Here is a 23336-nt window from a genome sequence, read left to right on the forward strand (position 1 = left end):
TTCCTCGTTAACAAAATTCTGGTGTGTGCTTTACTTTATTTCCGCATTATAATTATTTTTATATTATAATTAAAGTAATTACACTTGTACGTTAACTAGGCACTTGATATTTATCTTATAAGGTTTCGGTTATCAAGTGAACACTTTGTCGTAGTATTGTCTCGATTTCATATCCATAGACGATCACACAAAGTATATTGGATTTCTCCACTTCTCTGATATAATTATTCACGTGTTAGGCCAGTTCGGACTAACCCTATTTCAAGTGGACACTGTGTTGAAATATTCCTTGAGTGATTGTTGCTTCAAGAGGTTTATACACGGTAGATATTGAATAGGTTGTGATCAAATAAAAATATTGTGGTTTATTTGGGTACCCTCATCTTTTCAAGGCTGATGGAATGTCGTTTTCAAGTACAGTTTTGTCGGGATGAACGTGATTAGAAGAAGAGGGAATTCTGACATGAGCGCCACATGTCGCTTTATCATTGGACTGATGAGTGTTTTATTTTTGCAAATAGCATGAGAAGTTAGGAGGCGGTTTACTCTTCTCTATCCGCTACGGATTTTGCGGATCGGCACAGAGGTTCTGGTTGCTATAAATAGAGAAGGAGAATTCGTTCATCAACACTTCTTCCTTTACATTTTTCTCCCGTGAGAAAGATAGAAACATAGAGAGAGAGCTTTTGTTTATAATTCCTTCTTTTTTAGTTAATTATTTTCTAGTATTTTTAATTATGAGTAGCTAAATTTTCTATTGATTATGGATGATTTCAAAGTCCTGAACAATGAAGCATTATTTTTTTTAACCGCGTTTATCTCAAGTTTTATTTTATTTTTGATTATCTTTATTATTTTTATTGTTTAAGAATATCGAGGGGTAATTTAAAATGATCAATCAAATTAACCAACCAATATTTCTTCTACTATTTTAGGGTTGGGTGATACGTGTAATTGTCACATCAACTCTTTAGACAAGTGACGTTTTTCCAAAAGTTGTTGTAGTGATAGTGGTAAAAAGATTCGTTTCAGACTTGTGAAGGAAATGAAATTTTTAGATTTAAAAAAAAAATATATATATACAAAAAATATTAACAATGGCCGAGAGGTACTGGGACTAAGGATTTGGCCGAATTCACTACACAGGGTTCATTCATATATTCTTTGACAATTTAAAACTCAATTAACATGGACTCTGATTTTGCCAAGATAGATTCTCAAAACATCGATTGTAAGTCCTAAGCATGATGTATCAAAACACCTAAGCTAAGCATACATCATCAAATTAAATAACAACCAATTAATTCAAATCATATTTCAATTTTAAATTAATGCAAAAGTCATAAAAAAGAATAAAATAAATTTACGCGTGTATGAAATTCACCCTCCTCCGTCGTCCCAGTGTTGGGTTTAGCTCATCATGATAAAAACACGCTCAAAATATTTATTTATTGCTCAAATGGTGTTTACAATGAAGAGAAGAAGATAAAATGGTGTAAACAGCTAATGTGCGACCCACAGGAAGCGTCACAAAAGAACGATAAAAGAGAAGTGCTATTGTCGCTGTGGTTCTAAGACCCACACCTACGACCCACGCCTGTGAGTCTGTTTCTCTGTTGATAAAAGACTGTCCCTGCGAGCCTGTTCTTCGTGTTCTTCATCATCAGCAGGAGCAGAAACAGAGTTTCATCAACTCTTGATTTCTCGCTCCTGAGCTCTCCTATCGACCCCAAACTCTCGACACCCTCTCTACTCAACCCCAGCAACCTATTTATAGCCAACAGACCCATCGAATCTCGCTCATTCACTCCATGTAATTCTCTTTAACTCGGCAGTAAAGAAAATATTTCTGGGAATATTTTCTTTCCTGTTTCATATTCTCACGCGTTTTCAAGCCTCCAAATTACCATATTTAACTCCTTCACGCTCCAACAGGCTGTGAGGGTCTTCCATGCACACACAAAACACGTTGAATCTTCTCCAAATCACGTGAAACCCGTGATATACACGAACTGCCCTGTTTTCAACCCGTGAATTGTTTAGCTGATTCTAGACAATTCTAGTCGAACCAAACGCCCACAGTGTGTTTAATAGGCCATATCACAACTATCTACTGAAAATCATCCATTGAATCTCCCTAGAACACGTTCAACAATTCGATCAAAAATCTGCAGAAGTGTTCTCCATTTTCCCGCCAAAAACAAAATTCAAATGGAGAAGATGACCTCCCCCTAATCCTGTACTGGAGTGCGAATAGAAGATGCCTTTTGGGGTGACCTGGGGTGCCCCTTAGTAATTGAGGTGCCCCTTATCCAACGTTGAGAGTCCGAATAACACGTGTCCTCCGGGGCTTTTACCAACTTTTTGAGCCTAATTTTCCAAAAAATGTTTATTTTCCAAAGGTGCCTACAAACACATAAAACACCAAAATTAGTACAAACTCGAGTGCCAACAATATATAGTATTGAGATCAAATTAAACACAAAAATGTGTCTATCAAATACCCCCAAACTTATTATTTGCTAGTCCTCGAGCAAAATTTATTTTTGAAAAGATAAAAAAACTACACTTAGCACGTGCAGCAGGGCGTTAAACCGCTAGGTGGCCCTAGCGGCGGAGTGTTGTCTCCGGAGGGTTTACCAGAGGTGTACCCACAAAACCTTTACTCCTAATTGGTCACAAGTATCCAAAGAGCTATGAGGACATACATATTCTCAACCTATCTCCAAGTAAATAGAATGCCAGAGAAATTAAAGGTGTCAACTCTAAAGCTGACTGAAGAAAAGGGGAGACACATCCGCACCACTGCTAGATAAAGAAATATCCGCTACACAGCTAGATAAACATTGTAAGATGCGTCCGCTGCTTTACAACTGGATAAGATTAGGAGAGAGATAAAAATGAGAGGGACATCTGCTACACAGCTGGACTAATTACGTGTGATGAGTTAAACCAGTGCTAGAAAGATCTTGTGCCAGATTGAAAGCAGACTAACAAAGCAACCAAAATGCATCTTTCTTCGACTCTCTCACAGTGCTCAGCCTTCTTCGGTCTTCAACTGTTGATGATAAACTCTCGAACCTCATAGAACCTTGACAATTAACTCTTCTCTTCGATTTCTTGCTTGACTTATAAATTTCTTCTTCCCTATGGCCTTATTGAACAAAAAAAACGTAATGATGTTTCATTTTTTTATTATTATTTTTTTTTTTCATTTTTCATTTTTTTTTATAACAAAAAATTACAAGACAAAAATTTACATGGCCATGATAGAAGGACTTTCAAAACTTGGATCTTCGCAACTTGTGATGTCTTGGTATCATGGATTCTAACAACTTATATCATTTGCTTTTATAACTTCAACTTTGATTTTTGAATTATTCTCTTCTATTGTTGCTTCTAAACCTAAAACTTCTTCAACTTTATTCATAGATTTTGATGTCGCTCCGCTTGTTGATGATGATAAGTTTCTACTGAGATAGAGTCGCAATCCAGTAACTAAGACTACATTGTGAGGTTGCTTTGTCTTTCTGGCATTTCCCTGACCTACTTGCCTTTCCATCATGTATGGTTAGGTCTATCACGGTTACCCTCTAAAAGGAACAAGTTCTCTCCTGAATTTCAAGGATCTCAATGTCTTTTTCTCTAATGTCTCAATAAGTTGTTATCTCTAGCATTCCAATTTCTATCTTTTTGGTGAGAAACAGTATGTAAACTTAGCTAACCGGATACCATGTGACGCTAGAAGTTTCAAAAGTGCAACTAAAAAGTTTCTCCCATACCCCCAACTTAAATCTAACATTGTCCTCAATGTTCTAAAGATAAAATTAAAAGCATATGAACAAGGAGAAACTGTTACCATTTGAAGCAAAAGAGTTAAGGAAAGATATTACCGTGTCGCATGAGATTGGGTTACCTCCCAAGAAGTGCTAAGTTTAAAGTCTTCAGCCAGACATCGGAAGGAATTAGTCACCTCATAGAATCAAAAAGTAACAGCCGAAATAACTGTGGGTCTTCAAAACCAAAAAGAGTTGGCCAAAGGAAACTGCAGTAAACCAAGAAAATGAACAAGACTAGCATGCCCTTACCTAGTTTCCTGATTAATATATTTATATCTAATTGTGGTTCAGGTTCAGGTTCTATAAAAGGGTCTAAATATATTTCTTTAGGCTGCAACTCCTCAAAAGTGAGATCCGAATTATTAGGTCCTAGAGTCTGTAAAAATTCAAATAAAAATTTAGAAGCACATAATAATAACCTAAATAATTGAGGATCCTCTAAGTCAATCAGGTTTGACTTACAAAATTGACCACAGTGAGGGTAGTAGTCATTCTTAAGAAAATGTGTTGATTCTAATTTCCTAAAGCATTTAGGTTTAGTCTCACAACTAAATATTCGACACATTTGAAATATAAACGTTCCCACATTTGGAAGAAAACTATTTGGTGGGAAAACAAAGTCAATAAGGGTATCATAGCCTGGGCAAACCACATCAACCAGAGGATGGGTTTCTAATGACTGAACTTCTTCTGGACATTATTAGGTTCGGGAAAACGTGTATGGAGATAATCTTGTACGATGGTTGAGGCACAAATGTCAAGCCCTACACGAGGGAACTTTCTAAGAGTTAAAGGTAAAGCACAGGAGAATGATAATCACCCCCAAACTTAGAGTTTTGGGTGTCTCTAGGTAGACTAACTACAATTTCCTAATTTCTAGATCATCGTGGAATCCTGAAAATGTCAATTGCTTCTGTTAGGTTATACTCAGTGATGCATCCTCACTCATATTTAAAAGCTCTACGAGTTCATTTCTTCTTCGTCTAAGACTATTGTTTCTAAATCGCTAGACTCTAAAACATTATTCGATAAAAACTCGTTCCTCTAAATCATTATCGGCTTTGTAAACAGAAAACTACATCGTCTAAAACGGGTATCTCTAGTCAAATCCTCGTCCTTTTGAACAGGTGAATAATTATTAAAATTATTTGGATTTGAAAGAAATAATATCATTGTAAAGCTCAATTGGAGTATCCATTTCCTGATCACTATTCCTACATAAGTATGATTCTCATCAACACTATCCTCATCATAATAACATGAAAAAGATCGAACCTCATCAAAACAAGTAGTGCTACCAATTCTAACCTTGTTATCTTGATTATGTAAATAACTATCTTCATTCTCAAGGGTATTATTGGATACACTATATTGGCAATTCAAGTAATTTCGAGCAATTCTTTCGTTCGTCTCAGCTATCCGCTTGAGGTGGTCTTCTAAAGAAGGTTCACTCATTATTGTAGTTCTTTCGTCTATAATTATACTATTCATCTCAGCTAACTTACGCGTCGACTCAGCTAACTTTCTGAGGGACTCTTCTAAAGGAGGAATAGGAACAGAGGGATCATAAAAAGGACTACTTTTCAATAGTTTGATTGTATCCTCTAGAGACGAAGAACTAGTACTATAATCTTCTTGCTCGTAAGACTGATGCATGTGTGGATAGTAATTGGGATCACCAGGGTATGACCCATATCCTTCCAAAGGATGGCGTTCCCAACCACTATTCCCAACATGGTCATAAAAAGGATGATGTCCATATTCAAATTCAGGTCGATAATCATTGTATTTGCTTCTATCATACCAGTTCGACATTCTTAATTGCAAGGGAATTCTACACAATCACAAACAAGGCTGACTCGACCAAATCAAACCTATAGAATCTAGCAAACAAAAAGCATGATGGCTCCACTTAGATTGTTTTCTAGACCAGCTTCCATTCCTTCGAAAAGGAATTCGTTACAATTTGAGCACACCCCTCTGGAATCAATCGGAGCTAATGTAATTTGAATCGAGGTGAGGGAAGCTCAGTGGAGCTTTGATACCCAAGGCCTCACCGCTATCACAAGGCGGCGCAGTCACGCATTCAACTTACAGAAACCATCAAGAACTTTGAAGTATGCTTAAAAGAGTAACCAATATTTTTCGAAAGATTTTCCTACCAAGCTCGTTACCCTATCGGTCTCGTTCTAATCAGATTTTAAGCTTGGGTTCGCGTTAGGTTTCGTTTACCTAAGTCGGGCAAGAAGGGAACGGTGATGAAATCCGAACCCTTATCTTATATGGCCAGTTCTTGCCCTTTACTAGGAAATTAAAGCAGCCGGTTCAGTCCTCAACATATAATCACCTTAAGGCAGACAGTAAACCCGCTGACAGGAGATTCGCGAGTGTTTAGAAGTTTACCTCCCGTACCAGACGGGCGAAGAACCGCTGTAGTCGACTCGTGCCACTGACTCCGGTGTCAGTGTGCGAACCCGAGGGGCCGAGACGATATTGTAATCGTCGTCCTTCCCTGCAAACAGTTTATATTTTTTTTATATATAACCCTTTCGTAGGGTTTAAAATTAAAATAAATTGTCCAAAGTCCAGTCCAATGAAAAGAAATACAAAAAATAATAATAATAATTACAAAAATAAAATAAAATGGAAAGTCTCTTAAAAAATAAAAATAAATAAAAATAAAATTCTTTTTTTTTTCTCTCTTTTTTCTTTATTTTTTTGCTTTGTATTTTTTCCTTCTCTTTTAGCTTTAAGCTTTGATTCCAAGGTCTTTAGTATCCAACTTCAAACCCGTAATACAAAGACACAACCAAAGAGACGTAAAAAGAACAAATGGAATAATAAAAAATAATAAAAACCTAAAAATTCTACCTAAGCACAAATCCGCGTCGGCGACGCCAAAATTTGATGTTTTTCCAAAAGTTGTTGTAGTGATAGTGGTAAAAAGATTCGTTTCAGACTTGTGAAGGAATTGGAATTTTTAGATTTAAAAATATATATATATATACAAAAAATATTAACAATGGGCGAGAGGTACTGGGACTAAGGATTTGGCCGAGTTCACTACACAGGGTTCATTCATATATTCTTTGACAATTTAAAACTCAATAAAATCAACATGGACTCTGATTTTGCCAAGATAGATTCTCAAAACATCGATTGTAAGTCCTAAGCATGATGTATCAAAACACTTAAGCTAAGCATACATCACCAAATTAAATAACAACCAATTAATTCAAATCATATTTCAATTTTAAATTAATGCAAAAGTCATAAAAAGAATAAAACAAATTTATCCGTGTATGAAATTCACCCTCCTCCGTCGTCCCATTGTTGGGTTTAGCTCATCATGATAAAAACACGCTCAAAATATTTATTTATTGCTCAAATGGTGTTTATAATGAAGAGAAGAAGAGAAAATGGTGTAAACAGCTAATGTGCGACCCACAGGAAGCGTCACAAAAGAACGATAAAAGAGAAGTGCTATTGTCGCTGTGGTTCTAAGACCCACGCCTACGACCCACGCCTGTGAGTCTGTTTCACTGTTGATAAACGACTGTCCCTGCGAGTCTGTTCTTCGTGTTCTTCATCATCAGCAGGAGCAGAAACAGAGTTTCATCAACTCTTGATTTCTCGCTCCTGAGCTCTCCTATCGACCCCAAACCCTCGACACCCTCTCTACTCAACCCCAGCAACCTATTTATAGCCAACAAACCCATCGAATCTCGCTCATTCACTCCATATAATTCTCTTTAACTCGGCAGTAAAGAAAATATTTCTGGGAATATTTTCTTTCCTGTTTCATCTTCTCACGCGTTTTCAAGCCTCTAAATTACCATATTTAACTCCTTCACGCTCCAACAGGCTGTGAGGGTCTTCCATGCACGCACAAAACACGTTGAATCTTCTCCAAATCACGTGAAACCCGTGATATACACGAACTGCCCTGTTTTCAACCCGTGAGTTGTTTAGCTGATTCTAGCCAATTCTAGTCGAACAACGCCCACAGTGTGTTTAATAGGCCATATCACAACTATCTACCAAAAATCAGCCATTGAATCTCCCTAGAAAACGTTAAACAATTCGATCAAAAATCTGCAGAAGTGTTCTCCATTTTCCCGCCAAAAACAAAATTCAAATGGAGAAGATGACCTCCCCCTAATCCTGTACTGGGGTGCGAATAGCAGATGCCTTTTGGGTTGACATGTGGTGCCCCTTAGTAATTGAGGTGCCCCTTATCCAACGTTGAGAGTCCGAATAACACGTATCCTCCGGGGCTTTTACCAACTTTTTGAGCCGAATTTTCCAAAAAATGTTTATTTTCCAAAGGTGCCTACAAACACATAAAACACCAAAATTAGTACAAACTCGAGTTCCAACAATATATATTATTGAGACAAATTAAACACAAAAATGTGTCTATCAACAAGTATTAAATCGCAAGAGCTGACAGAGGGATTTTGTTGAGCAATTGTGTGTAAAGATAACACTAGTAAGCAGGCCGAGTCTATGCATATGATGCTAGGATCAACCTGATTCACAGAGTGTAAAGCATTCGACTAATTTACACCTTGAGAGCTTATTCTTGGTGGGTTGGATGGATGGAATCTGGTAGTGGAGCGCTTCCTTATCCAGTGACAATAGGAATCCGGGGGATAGCAGAGCTTATTGCTATTCTACGGTTGGTAACAATATAAGTTCAACAAGAATTAAATTTATATTTAATTAAGTTTCGGTTCAGTGATGGTGAATGATTCCCTGGTCATCTTTCTCCATGTTATTTTAAATCAATGTTTACTATTTTATTTTATTAGTTCCTTTAATTAAAAATCTAAAACCCTCCTTTTCAGTTACTTTTAACAACTATAAACTCACTGTTCTTGGTGGGAACGAATTCCTTTCCGTTATATTACCAGTTAATTGTGTGGAAAGAAGTTAATTAATTTGATGTGTAAATGACGCGCACCAAATTTTAACACCGCTGCCGGGGAGCAGTCGGTAGCTTTTAGTTATTAGTTTTTTTTTAGTATTTTTCTTAGTACTTTGTTTTTATATTTTGCTTTTAATTTTTATTTTTTTTTTGTGTTAATAATGGATTAATAGTATTCATAGCCCGTTTAGAACGGGGGAAAATTCTATAAACAATTTGTGTGCATAAGTTTTTACTTTTTATTTTTTTATTTTTAGGCTTAGGTTTTGTTAATTTTAATTCTTACAATTTTGTATCATCGTCATGTTTCCATTTGGAAATAACATGTACGGTGTACGAGATCAATCATATCATTGTGGTAATCAATTTAATACTGGTTTTCAATCTCAGTCTTATGACATCTATCAACCATACCAAGGGTATAATTAAAACCAATCTTTTGGTTAAGATTCATATCCCTCAGAATCTTATGGATACTCTCATGCATTTCAATCTTCTTATGGTGGGTATGTAAGTGAAGAATCACGAGGATGGGGGTGATAATTGTACTTCTGATAAGTTTTCTAGCAATGTGTATATGTCAGAGAGTTTGGAACTCAAAACTTATGATACAGAATCAAGACCGACTCATATTTATCATGTTTTTTCCTCACTCATTCCAAAAGAAGAGATACGGCTAGGAGATTCTATCGTGAGCAATGGCGGAAAACGTACTAATATCAAAAAACTCTCTAAGCAACATGATCAGTTAGAAGAAGATGGAGCATCAGAAAATACTCTTGAAGAAATTAACAAGGTCATACGAACAGAAATTTAACGATGTTGGGATATTGAAGATTGCGAGGTTGACGAAGATTGCGAGGTTGACGAAGATTCTGCTGAAGATGAGCATCTTTTGGAAGTCCTTGCAATAACGGTAAAGTTGTTCCAACTCCGGATCATTATATTATCACTCGCCTATTCAAAAGGAGGAGAATGTATATGACATAACTATTATTATAAATGGTGTAACGTACTCAAACAAGGATTATAAGATTTGCAGCAATGAACTAGACTTTATAGGAGAGGATTCTGATTCAGATGACGAGGTTGTTGAAGAGATGTTAGTTGAGAATGCAACGAAATTGATTAATTTCGTGGAAGACCCAATTGAGCTTGCCAAGGAGTATAATGATGCTGAGATATTAGTCAAAGCAAAAACTGATGAAAAATGGCTAAAGGTTTTGATAGAGGACCACGATACACATGAGGTAAATAATTCATTGCAATTCTTTAAGAATGATGAGGATCCTGTAATAAAAATGATTGTGGAAGGTTTGTCTAATCCTTTTCATATTTCTAAATCTTTTGATTCACATCACTTAGGGTTGAGTATTTGTGCTTCTAAAAGTTTAAAAAATTATTTTACTTCTGATTATCCACCAGTAGATGTGTTTGATTCTAGCATTGTGCAGGTTCACCTAGAGGAACCCGAAGAAGTTCCCATATTTTATGTTCTATATCCACTCCCATTTGTGGCTCAACTTAACCATGCCGGTGGCGAATTAGGTGCAGTGGAAATGCATTATTAGAGTTGTTGATCAATCATTAATGGAGACTACCTATTTTCACATCAACAGAGGCACCAGACCTTAAATTCTTTATAGTTGACTAAAAAGTTTTGTTTTGAGTGTGTGTCACCGTACGTTAATTCCGGGTAGAATGGTGAGCTACCCAACTTCACACCAATTTCATCACTATTTTTGATCTCTTGAGTGCTAATTTTGTCAATCCTGAGGGTGACGTCTATAGATGAAAACCACCTTCTTGTAGTTTGATTTGCAGTTAGCACCATTCTCTCTCTCGCCAACAACAGGTCCATAGAAACACATCACCATCAACAAGTGGAGCGACATCAAAATCTACAAGAAAAGTTGAAGACGTTTAAGGTTTATAAGCAACAGTACAAGGATGAGTAAATTTCATATCCAAGTAAATCAACATACAGTGAGCCGATTTTATATACATGTTGAAGACTTACAATACAATGGGCATCATTTTATATCCAAGTACGAAGATTTATTTACAAGAGCAAAGAAAATCAAAAGATGAGAGTTATTGAAGTTTATGATATGAAGACAATACAAGTTGTGAAGATCAAAGTGGTAAAGTCCTTCTCTCATGGCCATGTTAATTTTATTTCATTTATATTATTGTAGTTGCAATCTTTTTGTTAAAAAAAAATATGAAAAAAATATAATAATAATAGTACAAAAAGATTTGCATTTAGGATTTATTTCATCAAAAAAGTCATGAGGAAGAAAAATCTATAAAGAAGTTTTAAACAACAAGGAAATTGAGGAAAAGAGTTACAAATTGTCAAAAGTTTTATGAAGTTCAAAGGTTTATCATCAACAGTTGAAGCTAAAGACGATGACCAAGAAGATGAAGAAGACGATCCAAAGACGTTTCCATTGGATGCTGTGAGAGTGGTGCTTTCATTACTGCCGATTGGATGTGAAGGTGAGTGAGTACTCCCATCCTTGCATAATGGTTGTTTTCCTTTCTTAGAGATCATCAGATAATATTCTTATTTCCTACGATCTTGTGGGGTCTCCAGAAATAATTCGGAGGTTTCCTTCCCACCATTCAACGTGTGTAGGATTTCTTTCTTCATTCCTACCTACACACATGTGAGACCCATACAAAAAAGCCGTCTTATTGAGTGCAATCATCATAAAACCCTTTTAAGTGAGGAAGTAGTCAAGGAGAAATGCTTATTGGTCGCTCTCAAACATGCATTTCTTTCAATATTAGGTTTACCCGTCACACTTTCTTCGATTAATGACATTTTACATGTTAATTTTCTCTTGTACTTATGACTTCTTGACAATAGGTTGAGAACCCTTATGTCCCCATAACTCTTTTGATGCTTGGGAAGCTGGGACGCTTTGAAGTTGGAGCAGGTTTTGTGGGTATACCTCTCGTAAACCCTCACGAGACTATAACTCGTCCACTAGGGACACCTAGAGGTTTAAAGGATTGTTGCACACGCTAATTGCAACCGGGTTCTGAACGAAAGGGATTTGTCGTATTGCAGGTTAGATAGTTTGCTTGAGGACTAACAAAAGCCAAGTGTGGAGGAATCTGACAAGTGCATAATTCACATGATTTTGGTGTCAATTCCATGTTAGTAATTGCTTATATTCTTGCAAATTATTGTATATTACGTTTTTTTATCTTATTTGTGTTTCATTAGGAGAATCGTCCAAAAAGAAGTGAATTTTCACTTAATTGTGCACTAAATGAAGCTAGCTACAAGTGGAGAAGGGCCAAATACCAAGAGGAACTCGTTCAAACCTAGGAGTTCTTGATATCATCTCGAAGAAGACTAGAGGACGAAGTCAATGGCGAAAGAACGAAGTCATTCTGAATTCATATGAAGAAGTTATGAGTAAAACAAGAACTCAGAAAGATAAAGGGCAAAATGGTCATTTTGTGGAAAACTGCTATTAGCATCCTTCAATCTGTTAAAGGGAGACCAAGTTTGTCTACTTATCACGACAAGGAAGATGAATTGGAATTCATGTGCTTGTTGCGGTCGGTGTTGGTATTGGTATTGGCAGACGTTTGGGAAAAAGGGTAAAATGGACATTTCGCATAAAAGCTGAAATTAAAATTGTGAGATGATCAATTTAATTAAATCATTTCCAAAACATAATTCTCATTCAGATATTGCTAGTGGACATAATGAACGAAGCTAAAGAAAGAATGGTGGGCCTTAACGAGTAATAAATTAATTTAATTAAAAGTTGGTTTGATTATTTAATTAGAGAGTGGGGTCCATGGCTAAGATATATTGCTGATTAAGTAAAGAAAAGAAAAGTGAAGAGGGAGTGAGGGACCCGTACAAAGAAGTTATCAGGATTCAGAAACATGTCTCTGACATGTTGGGTTTGGTGGAAATTTGGTGTAGCCACAATATATCGAATTGGACGTACGATTGTGCTTATTAAGACAAATGGTGTCACTAGAGTACTACCATCACATTGGCCAATCAGAAATAACGTGCACGATTTTAGGATACTATTGTCGCACTGAATCGATAAGGCTGATGGAATGTCGTTATCAAGTACAGTTTTGTCGGGATGAACGTGATTAGAAAAAGAGGGAATTCTGACATGAGAGCCGCATGTTGCTTTACCATTGGACCAATGGGTATTTTAATTTTGAAAATTGCATGGGAAGTCAGGAGGCGGTTTACTCTTCTTTATCCGCTACGGATTTTGCGGATCGGCACAGAGGTTCTGGTTGTTATAAATAGAGAAGGAAAATTCGTTCATCAACACTTCTTCCATTATATTTTTCTCCCGTGAGAAAGATAGAAACGGAAAGACAGCGAGCTTTTGTTTTTAATTCCTTCTTCTTTAATTATTTGCTAGTACTTGTTAATTATGAGTAGCTAATTTTTCTATTGATTAGGATGATTTCGAAGTTTTGAACAATGAAATATTATTTTTCTTAACCACGTTTATTTCAAGTTTTATTTTATTATTGATTATTTTTATTGTATAAGAATATCGATGGTTATTTAAAATGATCAATTAAATTAACCAATCAATATTTCTTCTACTAGTTTAGGGTTGGGTGATACGTGTAAGTCACATCAACTCTTTACACAAGTAATAAATCACAAGAGCTGACAGAGGGATTTTGTTTAGCAATTGTGTGTAAAGATAACATTAGTAAACAGGTCGAGCCTATGCGTCTGGTCCTAGGATCAACCTGATTCACAGAGTGTAAAACATTCGACTAATTTACATTTGAAGAGCTTATTCTTGGTGGGTTCAGTGACGGCGAATGATTCCCTGGTCACCTTTCTCCATATTATTTTAAATCAATCTTTACTATTTTGTTTTATTAGTCCCTTTAATTAAAAATCTAAAAATCCCCTTTTCAGTTACTTTTAACAACTAGAAACTTCCTGCTTTTCGTGGGAACGAACTCCTTGCTATTATATTACCAGTTAATTGTGTGGAAAGAAGTTAATTAATTTGCTGTGTAAACGACGCGCACCACCCTTCGTCTAATATCTTTTCTAAAATGATTTCCCTATTTACAATTATCTCAAAAGTCTCATTATGACCCGTATTAATAAAACGGATACGAGGTTCTTCATGAATTTTTTTAAGTTTGGGTTTTTTTACTAACTCTTGTTTTTGCCATAAAACCACAAATAAAGAGGATTTTATCTTACTTGAATAGCTCCTTTTTGAGATGAATACTTAATTTGCTCCTTGTTGATGCACCTTTTTGAAATCAAAGAGAATGATCCAACAATTGTGAATTGAAATTATGAAGGCATCATCACACCAGTTCAAAAACCCTAACCTCAATTTCTAATCTCGTTCGTGAACTCACGAAAGAAGAAGAAGGAGTAGGGGAGTATGCGTACTCTATTAATAAGCCCGATGAGCTTGGCCAGGTTCGGGTGTGGGATTTCAAGTTCAAACTTCCCCTTCTTCATTTTTTTTTTTTTTTAAAAAAAATATTCCATAAGGAGATACAATCATACCATGCTTTTAAATTCCGTATCAAACCTATAAATTGACAAATTTATCAATTTCAATAAGATAATTAATCTTATTCTTAGCTCCATGGAAAAATTCCAGAGCACAAGAAATGGGTTGATAAACACAAAAAGAAAGACTTGTAATTTATACTGATCTTGCGACATCATGAAATCGGAACCAGATCAACAACTTGTGATGTTATGATCATAAATTGTTACAAGTTTCTTCTGTTAGTTATGTGGTCAGGAATATTAAACATATGATAAATAAAATACAGATCTTTAAAAAAAGAGAAATAACCCTTTACAACAACTTTCCCCATCTTAAATGATACATGATGGGTGAATCCAAAATATTGCTAAAAGGAGGTTGGATGAGCAGTCAGCTTACAATCCAATATGGTGTGACAGTTTTCTGGAGTAGTTTCTTCATCCTCATGGTGATCAAGAGATGATTTTTCAATGTCATCTTAAAAAGTAAAAATTCTATCAGTTGTACACGTTTTGTAACATGCCCAGGTTTCCCACACTGATAGCAAGTCTTTTCAGAGACAAAAATATGAAGGGGCACCTCCTTGCTTATAATCATAACAATGTATTCTGAAAACTTAAATTTTTTTTCAAAAGCCATAAAAAGATCTTCGTCAACACATCCTCTTACGTTTCATTCCTTAAACAGACTGTTCAACAATATTTTAAGACAATGAAGCTTCTTACTCTTAGCAAGACGTTTCTTGTTTTTAACCATTGCAGAGGATTCTTTAATTTTTTTCGTCGATTCTTTACACTCACTCAAGATATTAGAAATCTTAAGTGAATCGAGATCATCATGTGAGACATTAAGTCTTGAGGAGAAAAAATCCTGAAGAATTGCTAAGGATTCTGGTGTGTGTCTGCAGAGATTTTACTCATGTCCATATAGTCAGACTGCTTCAAACACAGACTTATTAGGTCTTAACGTGTTTTTCTGCTCTGATGCCAACTAAAAACGCAGGGGTTACCAAGATACACCACTAACTTTTTCTTAGGCAATATGTATGGAAAAACTTAACACAACTCCGAGAGTAAAAAACTCAATCAAGGAAAGTGCCTAGCGTTATCTCTCTCTCTCTCTCTATCTCTTGTTGTTAGAACATTTACATAATTGAATCCGTGAACCTAACTACAAAGAGAGTTATTGGACGGTACCAAAGACCAATGTCCAAGGATCAATCAAGTCTTTTCCAACTAATAAGGTCGGACCTGGGTATTGTGATTGATCAACGCACAACCTGTGATATTTCAATTATAAAGATAAACAATATAATGCAGAAAAAAATAACACAAACACCAGAAATTTTGTTAACAAGGAAACCACAAATGCATAAAAATCCCGGGACCTAGTCCAGATTGAATACCACAGTGTATTAAACCGCTAAGATACTAGCCTACTACCAATTAACTTCGGTCTGGAATGTAGTTGAGCCCTAAAAGGAAATCAACCGATTAAGGTACAGCCGCGTTCCATACGCCTATTGAATATCGCAAGACTCTGCACAATTGATTCCCTTAGTTGATGTCACACACAACTAGGAGTTGATTCAACCTCAATTGAAGACTTTAAACCAAATCTGCCTCCCAAAGATTAAGCCTATAATTGATTTCCTGATTTACGATCTAAGCGGATGATCAGATCAAACGATAGATCCGGGTGATGGAAATCGATAGCAACGTATACAAAAGCCTGGCTATCCTCAAAATTCGGACTTATGCAACCCGAAGTGCATCCTATATTATTATTCACCTCACAAGTATAAAACTTGCGAAATCAACAAAGTATGACACGAAGATACTTTGTTGATTATTATCTATCTTGATCGTTGGAGAAAGCTCTACAAAAAATTAAGTTCAAGATACTCGATTTATCAAGATAAAAGATAAATAGACCTGGCTTCACAAATCCCTGTGAAGTTTCTATAATTGTTAAACCCTAAAAGGGTTTCTGGAGAGGACGAATCTAGATACAACTAGGACACACCAAAAAGTAGTGTCGGGATTCAAAGATCCAAGTTTCCAAGAGTTCCCCTTGTATTGACTTCAAAGCCTAGGTTGTTTAGGTTTAAGTTAAGATAGCTCCGGAACCAAGCAAACAATATCCACCGTTAGATGAAAGCTTTGAATCTTAATCATATATACAAGATATACACTATGGTTAGGTAAACCGTAACCGAACCGTGTATAAAGACTATGTTCAACATGGTTAGCCGAAACTAGCCGATTTGAATTTAAAAGATGAACACTCATTTTCATCTTCACTAAGACATTAAGATTGAGTCACAATCATGTGATCAATTGAGTCTAGTATTAATTAGAGAAAAGATCAAATGCAAATTACTTCATAAAAATAATTTAATCGCAATTTAATCATGATCGACATAGTTTGTAAATGCACAAGGTATAATTACTTGAATCGTTCGTGAATCAGTTGAGTCACAGTACGCGGACTGGTTTGCGAAATCATATGCAATTACCGATTTGCGGAGTCAACAAAACTTTTCAGTTCATAAACCGCTTTGCACACTTATGCAACTACCAAGTTCTGAACACTACAAAACTTTTCAGTTCACGTACCGGTTTGCAAACTTTGAACCAACTCAAAGTTCCGGAGTCTACAGAACTTTTTAGTTATTTTACAGGTTTGCAAACTCTTAGACCTTTCCGGTTCCGGATTTCACAGAATTTCAGCTTGCGTACCGGTTTGGGTACTTAAATTGTTCTAGAATATAAAACTATTTTGGTTCGCATACTGGTTTGATTAGTTTAACCCGGTTCCCTTACCACAATTCCACAATTGTTTGTGTACGAATATACATACCTGTCCGGATCACGAAACACATAGATTTTTTCCCATGATGTACATACGAATATGCATATCACACAAATCTGAAAGTCGGTATATAACTACTATGTTACATGTACGAATGCATGTAATACAGCTTCAAACATATAACAGTTTTCTTAGTTTGTAAGACTGATAACACCGTTTTGTATTTCTAATATAGTAGTTCTTCTCTAAATCAATTCGAAACATTCCTGAGTAACAACAATGACACTTATTACTGTTCCAGGTTATTTTCGAATGATGAACTTGAATCATGATTTGGTTCCGAATAATAAATTGTTCTCCACCGAATTTGATCAAGTATGAACAAATGTTCATTAAGTTTAGTCATTATATCTCGAGAAACTCGTAAACTAAATGATTAGTTCTCGACGCGAAATTTTTCTCTATGAAAGCTAGTCTAATTAGTTATGCGAAAATCGTCCCAAGATAGAAAAGTGAATATAACTAGAGAAATAGGTGGTTCAGTCTTCATTTACCTTTTGTGGATGAATTTCTCCAAAAGCTTCGGTTGATCTTCACCTTCAAACGGTAAAACACAAATGATGACTGGATCATTTCTCAACTCCACTATCCTAGACCGAGACTTTACTAATTGTAGACTAGAAATCAAGATATAGTTTTGATAACTAAATTTGACAACAAGCTTGATATAGCAACACTTGTGAGTTCGACCAAGCAACGCTCTAACATTATGAAAATATAGGAAGATAGTGGGTCCCCTTGTCTAATACCTCTTGTTGGGTTGATATAACCATGTGGTGTACCATTAATTAATGTTGATTGAATTTGTAACGGTTGTGGCACATAACATGATGTAATCGACAAAGATTGTTGGAAAACCGAGCTTGGTGAAAGCAGTTTTGATAAAACCTTAATCTAAACTGCCGTGGGATTTTTTGATATCTAGTTTGAAAGTTGTTTTTGGGTCCTTAATGGGGCACGAAGTTTTGATATAGTGGAATAATTCTCCAGCAATTGTTATGTTATCATCGATTGATCTTTGCGGTACAAAGGAACTTTGATAGGGGCTTATTAAGAATGGGATGAGTGGTCTAATTCGATTAACTAGGATTTTTGTAATGATTTTATATGTGACGTTTTAGAGTCCTATGGGTATAAATTGAGAAGGTTTTGATGGATGGTCTATATCATGTATTAATGTGAGATCTGTGTGATTTATGAGTGGGTGTATCATCAGATCATTAAAAAATTGTGAACCATAGCTATCAGCTGAGAATAAATTGTCTCCCAAAAAACATTGAAAAACTCACTAGTGTAACCATATGGACCAGGAGCACTCTCGGAGTTTATGGAGAAGAGAGCTTGTTTGATTCATGTAGTTGTTACCTTTTTCGTAAGACTTTCCATTTGCCTTGGAGTTAATCTCGGGTTGATATTTGTGAAAAGATCATCATTTTATCATTGTAGGCGGCCCAGAATATTGTTGTGAGTAATGGTCAAGGATGAGTTGAACCATAACTTCCTTATCATTAATCCAATTAGTTTGTGCATCCTGAAGTTGTTGTATGTTGTTAAAGGCCCGGTGAATGGTATTTTAGTGTGGAAGAAGGTTGTGTTTGGGTCTCCCGATTGTAACCATTGAATTCTTGATCTTTGTTCCAATATGTTGCTTGGCATTGTAGCAAATCCATTTGATCTTTTCTCAGTTGCTTTTCCCGAGCCAACTAGAATTTCAGGTCGTTTACAGATTCAATATCACATTGATGTTGAGCACGTTTTATCTTGGACGTTGATTTATTGATCATAGTTCATAGGTGGCCTAAAGTTTACTTATTTCATTCTAAGAGAGTTTGGGAGGTTGTTATGAGCTTCAATTGAAGATCCGTGGTAGGTTCCATATCTTGTTGTTGTACCCAGGTTGGTTCAACCACTTGTTTGAGATATGGGTGAGTGAGTCATATGTTTAAATTTGTTGTTTTTTTGTTCCTTGCCAATCTATTGCTTTTCCTTGCAGAAGGTTTGGGGCGTAATCAGATGTTATTCTCGGAAGATGAGGAACTGTTGCATGCGGATTTGCGGTACGCCATTAATGGGTTGTCAAGGTTCTATCCAGTCTTTGCAGGATGTTATCTTTCCCCACTTGGTTATTTTTCCAAGTGTAGGGGTCCCCTCGGAAACCTAAATCCATGAATCCCATCTGGTCCATCATTGTGAGGAGAGGTTGTGATTGTTCGTAAGTTACTTGTCTTCCTCCTTTTCTTTTTCCTGATTGATCCAGAACGTCATTGAATTCTCCTAGTAAGAGCCAAGGAATAGCAGTGTTGATGTTGTTGAAGATTAAAGAGAAATCTTTCCAAAAATTTTACGTATATTTGAGTGTGCCGGGCCGTATATACCTGTGCAAAGCCAAGGTTATTCAGAGGTGGGGGAGTAACCATTGCATGAATATAGTTTTTTGTGTGTAGTAAAATTTGTATACTGATGTTATTATCCCATATTAGGCAAAGACCACTTCGCCTTCCAATTTTATGGACTGAAAAGTTATTATGGAACTGGAGGGATTGATATAGGCTTCTCATGTGATATTCGTTTGCTATGGTTTCAGAGAGAAATAGGATGTTGGATCTGTGAAGGGAAATAATCCCTTTAAATGTTGAATAATAGTTGGTCGGTTTATACCTTGATAATTTCAAGCTAGAAATGTCATTAAGAAGCAACCGAGAAAATTGAGATATAACAAGGTTAGATCTACATAGATGGAGTGGTGGGGGTGGGGGTAATGGGATGGAGGTGTTGTTGGAATTTTTTTACATAGGGTTGATAATTTAGGATGTTAGACCGTGGGATCAATGTATTTGGGTTTAGAAAGGTTAATGAAGTGCTTAAATAAAGAAGTATGTGTCGGGGTTGTAAGTAGAGGAAATTTCTTTGTAAAGATAACTGTTGAAGATGAAGGTTTTTAGGTAGGATCACAAATAATGCTCTATGGTGGAGAGAATATTTGAATAGAAGCTTGAGCAGAGTAATAATGATTCAACACGACAACACTCAAGAAAATGCAGAAGAGTTATGTACCTATTTTAGCATACTGAGAGAGGTACAAAAGATTGATGACAAGCTTCCCACATCACAAACATATCACCAACACTCGTCGTTCAATACTTATATGAAGAATTACTTCCAGAGCAACAAAATTTGATCGAGGCAACCGCTGGTGGTTCACTTACTGAAAAGGAAATCTCGCAAGCAACTAGATTAATTGAGAGTATGGCTTCGAATGCACAGTAATTTTATACAAGACACGACTCGAATGTCAGAAGAGTTAGTGAGATAGGAGAGTCTCCAAATACAGAGCATCGGTTGAGCACTTTTGAAAAGGAAATTCATCGTGTAGCTTCGGTAGTCACTCCATCATATCAAAAGGAGGACGAGGTTAATGCTTTATTCCCTAATCATAGGTCATGGTATGATCCATACTTGAATTCTTATAACCCTGGTTGGAAAGATCATCTAAATTTCAGCTACGCAAACAAGCAAGTTGCAACGCCTAATCCTGATGAGTGACAAAACAGTTTTCAACAACAACCGAAACCTCATAATAAAGAATCTAAGCTTGTCATGCAAGATCGAGACAATACAACAACAATATCACTTGTGTGATTGATTATGGATACAACAAAGAAACGAGGCATCACTATACACCAACATGCAATTATGTGGAAGATCATAATTCGAAGGCGTAGAATGATTAGTGCCAACAAAGGAAGGAGTTTTACTGGAATTCAGGTTATGTATCTTGGTATAACCGATCACAATACCAGTACTTATGATTTGGTATGACCGGTCCTAGTAATTGGTGTAACCGATCCTAAGCAATCACCATGATATGGTATGATCGATCCTTGTAATTGGTCTGACCGGTTCTGGTAATTGGTGTGACCGATCATAATGTTGTGTGACTGATCCTTGTAATTGGTGTAACCTATCCTAGTGATTGGTGCGACCGATCACAAGTAGATACCATGTTTAGGTAGAACCGATCCTAGTGATTGGTATAACCGATAAGAACCCATGTATGTGACTTGGTAGGACCGATCATAACTAACCATTGTGATTTAGTATGAACAATCACATAGTAGTCTTGGAATATTGGAAAATCAATTCTAAACTTGTTTGGAAGTGCGGTAGAACCGATTCAAAGAAACAAATCCATGTAAATATGAAATAAGGATTTGTAATGAAAAGGTGTCAACATACTTTGAACACAAGCAATAACTCTTATCATTTATTGTTCAAAGATATTCCTTGGTACTCAAAGTGATCCTGTGCCGAAATAAATTAAGAATCTTTTAATTAAGGTTTTTGGTTTTATATGCTTTAATTACCAACAATTAATGCATAGATGTAGAGAACAAAAATTAGTAATGTACATTTACTAATTTGAGATTTTCTATTGAGAGATTTCAGAAATATTGAACCACCCCATTTATTGGAATTAGGAAAACCGAATTTGTGCATTCATTATATATCTTGAGAATATTTTCAGTTTTGGAAATTCCTTGGTATCCAAACATCCCTGGTCTATAAATACTTAAGTTTGCATTTCTAGTAAACTATCTTAAGAGCCAGGCAAACTTCATTTCTTGTTGTTTCTGGTCGAGCCGTCTATATAGAGAGGAAATTATCCTAATTAGGTGAAATCTCTTATGACCGCTCGGTTAAAGACTTCTGTGAGATCAAGAAGCTCTACGGGTACCGTTGGTGGGAAACTAGATAATTGCAGTGTTATTAGTTTTCGATTTGATTGACTAACGATTGTTGAAACTTTGAATGCACCTAGTTTGTTTATTCTTGAGAATCTTTTAGTCTGATATAATATTCACTTTGACTAGATCAAATTATTAACGAGATATTTAGAACTGTTGTTGATCTAAAGATGTGATAATCCATTGTTAACATACTTCGTTATGTGTGTGATTGATCACAAGAGATTCAAATGGTGTTGTGCAGGTATTTGAAGGAAATCGAAAATTTGAAGACGAAGAAGAATTCTTATTAGTTTTCGTATCTTGTGGATTTAGTGCACAAACCTTGATCGTCTGGGATCCAACTAGTATCGCTTTACCTTTGATAAATTTGTTTGATTAGTTGCGTGAGATCGACATTCTCTATATTTCTATTTGAGATCTATATTGATTAAGTGTGAATCTAGACTTGACTATTTCGGTAGTTATAGTTAGATTGATCTAACAAGACAAAATAGTTTATTAGATTAAACATAATAACCTTTGTCAATGACTCGTATATATCTTGTAGCAAAATGGATTAGAGTGGTTACCAAACAGATTCTTTCTTTATTGTTTGGAATACAATCCAAAGAAATTGATACTCACATGCGCGACTTTAGAAGTCGAAGACGCATGGATACTGAGGGAACTGAGTAGCTTGGGGTAGTATGCTTGGTCTCAACTATACGAAGTTGGTATTATATTTTTTTTATAACGGCTTAATTCTGAGAGTATTCAAAGCCGGACTAGGTCCCGGGGGTTTTCTGCATTTGCAGTTTTCTTGTTAACAAAATCTTGTTGTGTCATTTACTTTTTTATTCCGCAATTATAATTGTTTTTCATTATAATTAAGTAAATCACACCTGTACGTTAAATCCGTAATACTTGATAGTGATCCTTTAGAGTTTGGTTATTACTGAACATATTATCAAGTACACACTTTGTTGTTGTATTGTCTCGTGATGCGTGTCATAACCACAACAAATTAATCAAGATATTTCCCACTAATTAACTGGTAATATAGCGGTAGTAAGGATCGTTCCCACAAAGAGCTGTGTAACTGATATGTTATTTAGAGAGCAAAATAAGATTAAAAAAAGGGATTGTTTGATCAAGTAAAATAAAAGTAGTAACAAATAAAAGAAAGATATGATTAAGGAATCCTTCGCCGTTACCAAACGATAACTGGATTAGTATATTTATCTATCTTCGTTAGAAGCATTCATCACCAACTGTAGAACATCAGCTAGCTCAGTGCTATCCCCAAAACTCATTATACCACGTACACGGAAGCTCTCCAATATCAGATTCTATCCAACCGAACCACCAAGTAGTAGCTCACTGTGGGTGTAATTGATAGACGCATTCATGTGTCTAATTTGCC

This window comes from Papaver somniferum, chromosome 11, assembly GCF_003573695.1.
Source record: "Papaver somniferum cultivar HN1 chromosome 11, ASM357369v1, whole genome shotgun sequence".
Taxonomy (NCBI): Eukaryota; Viridiplantae; Streptophyta; class Magnoliopsida; order Ranunculales; family Papaveraceae; genus Papaver; species Papaver somniferum.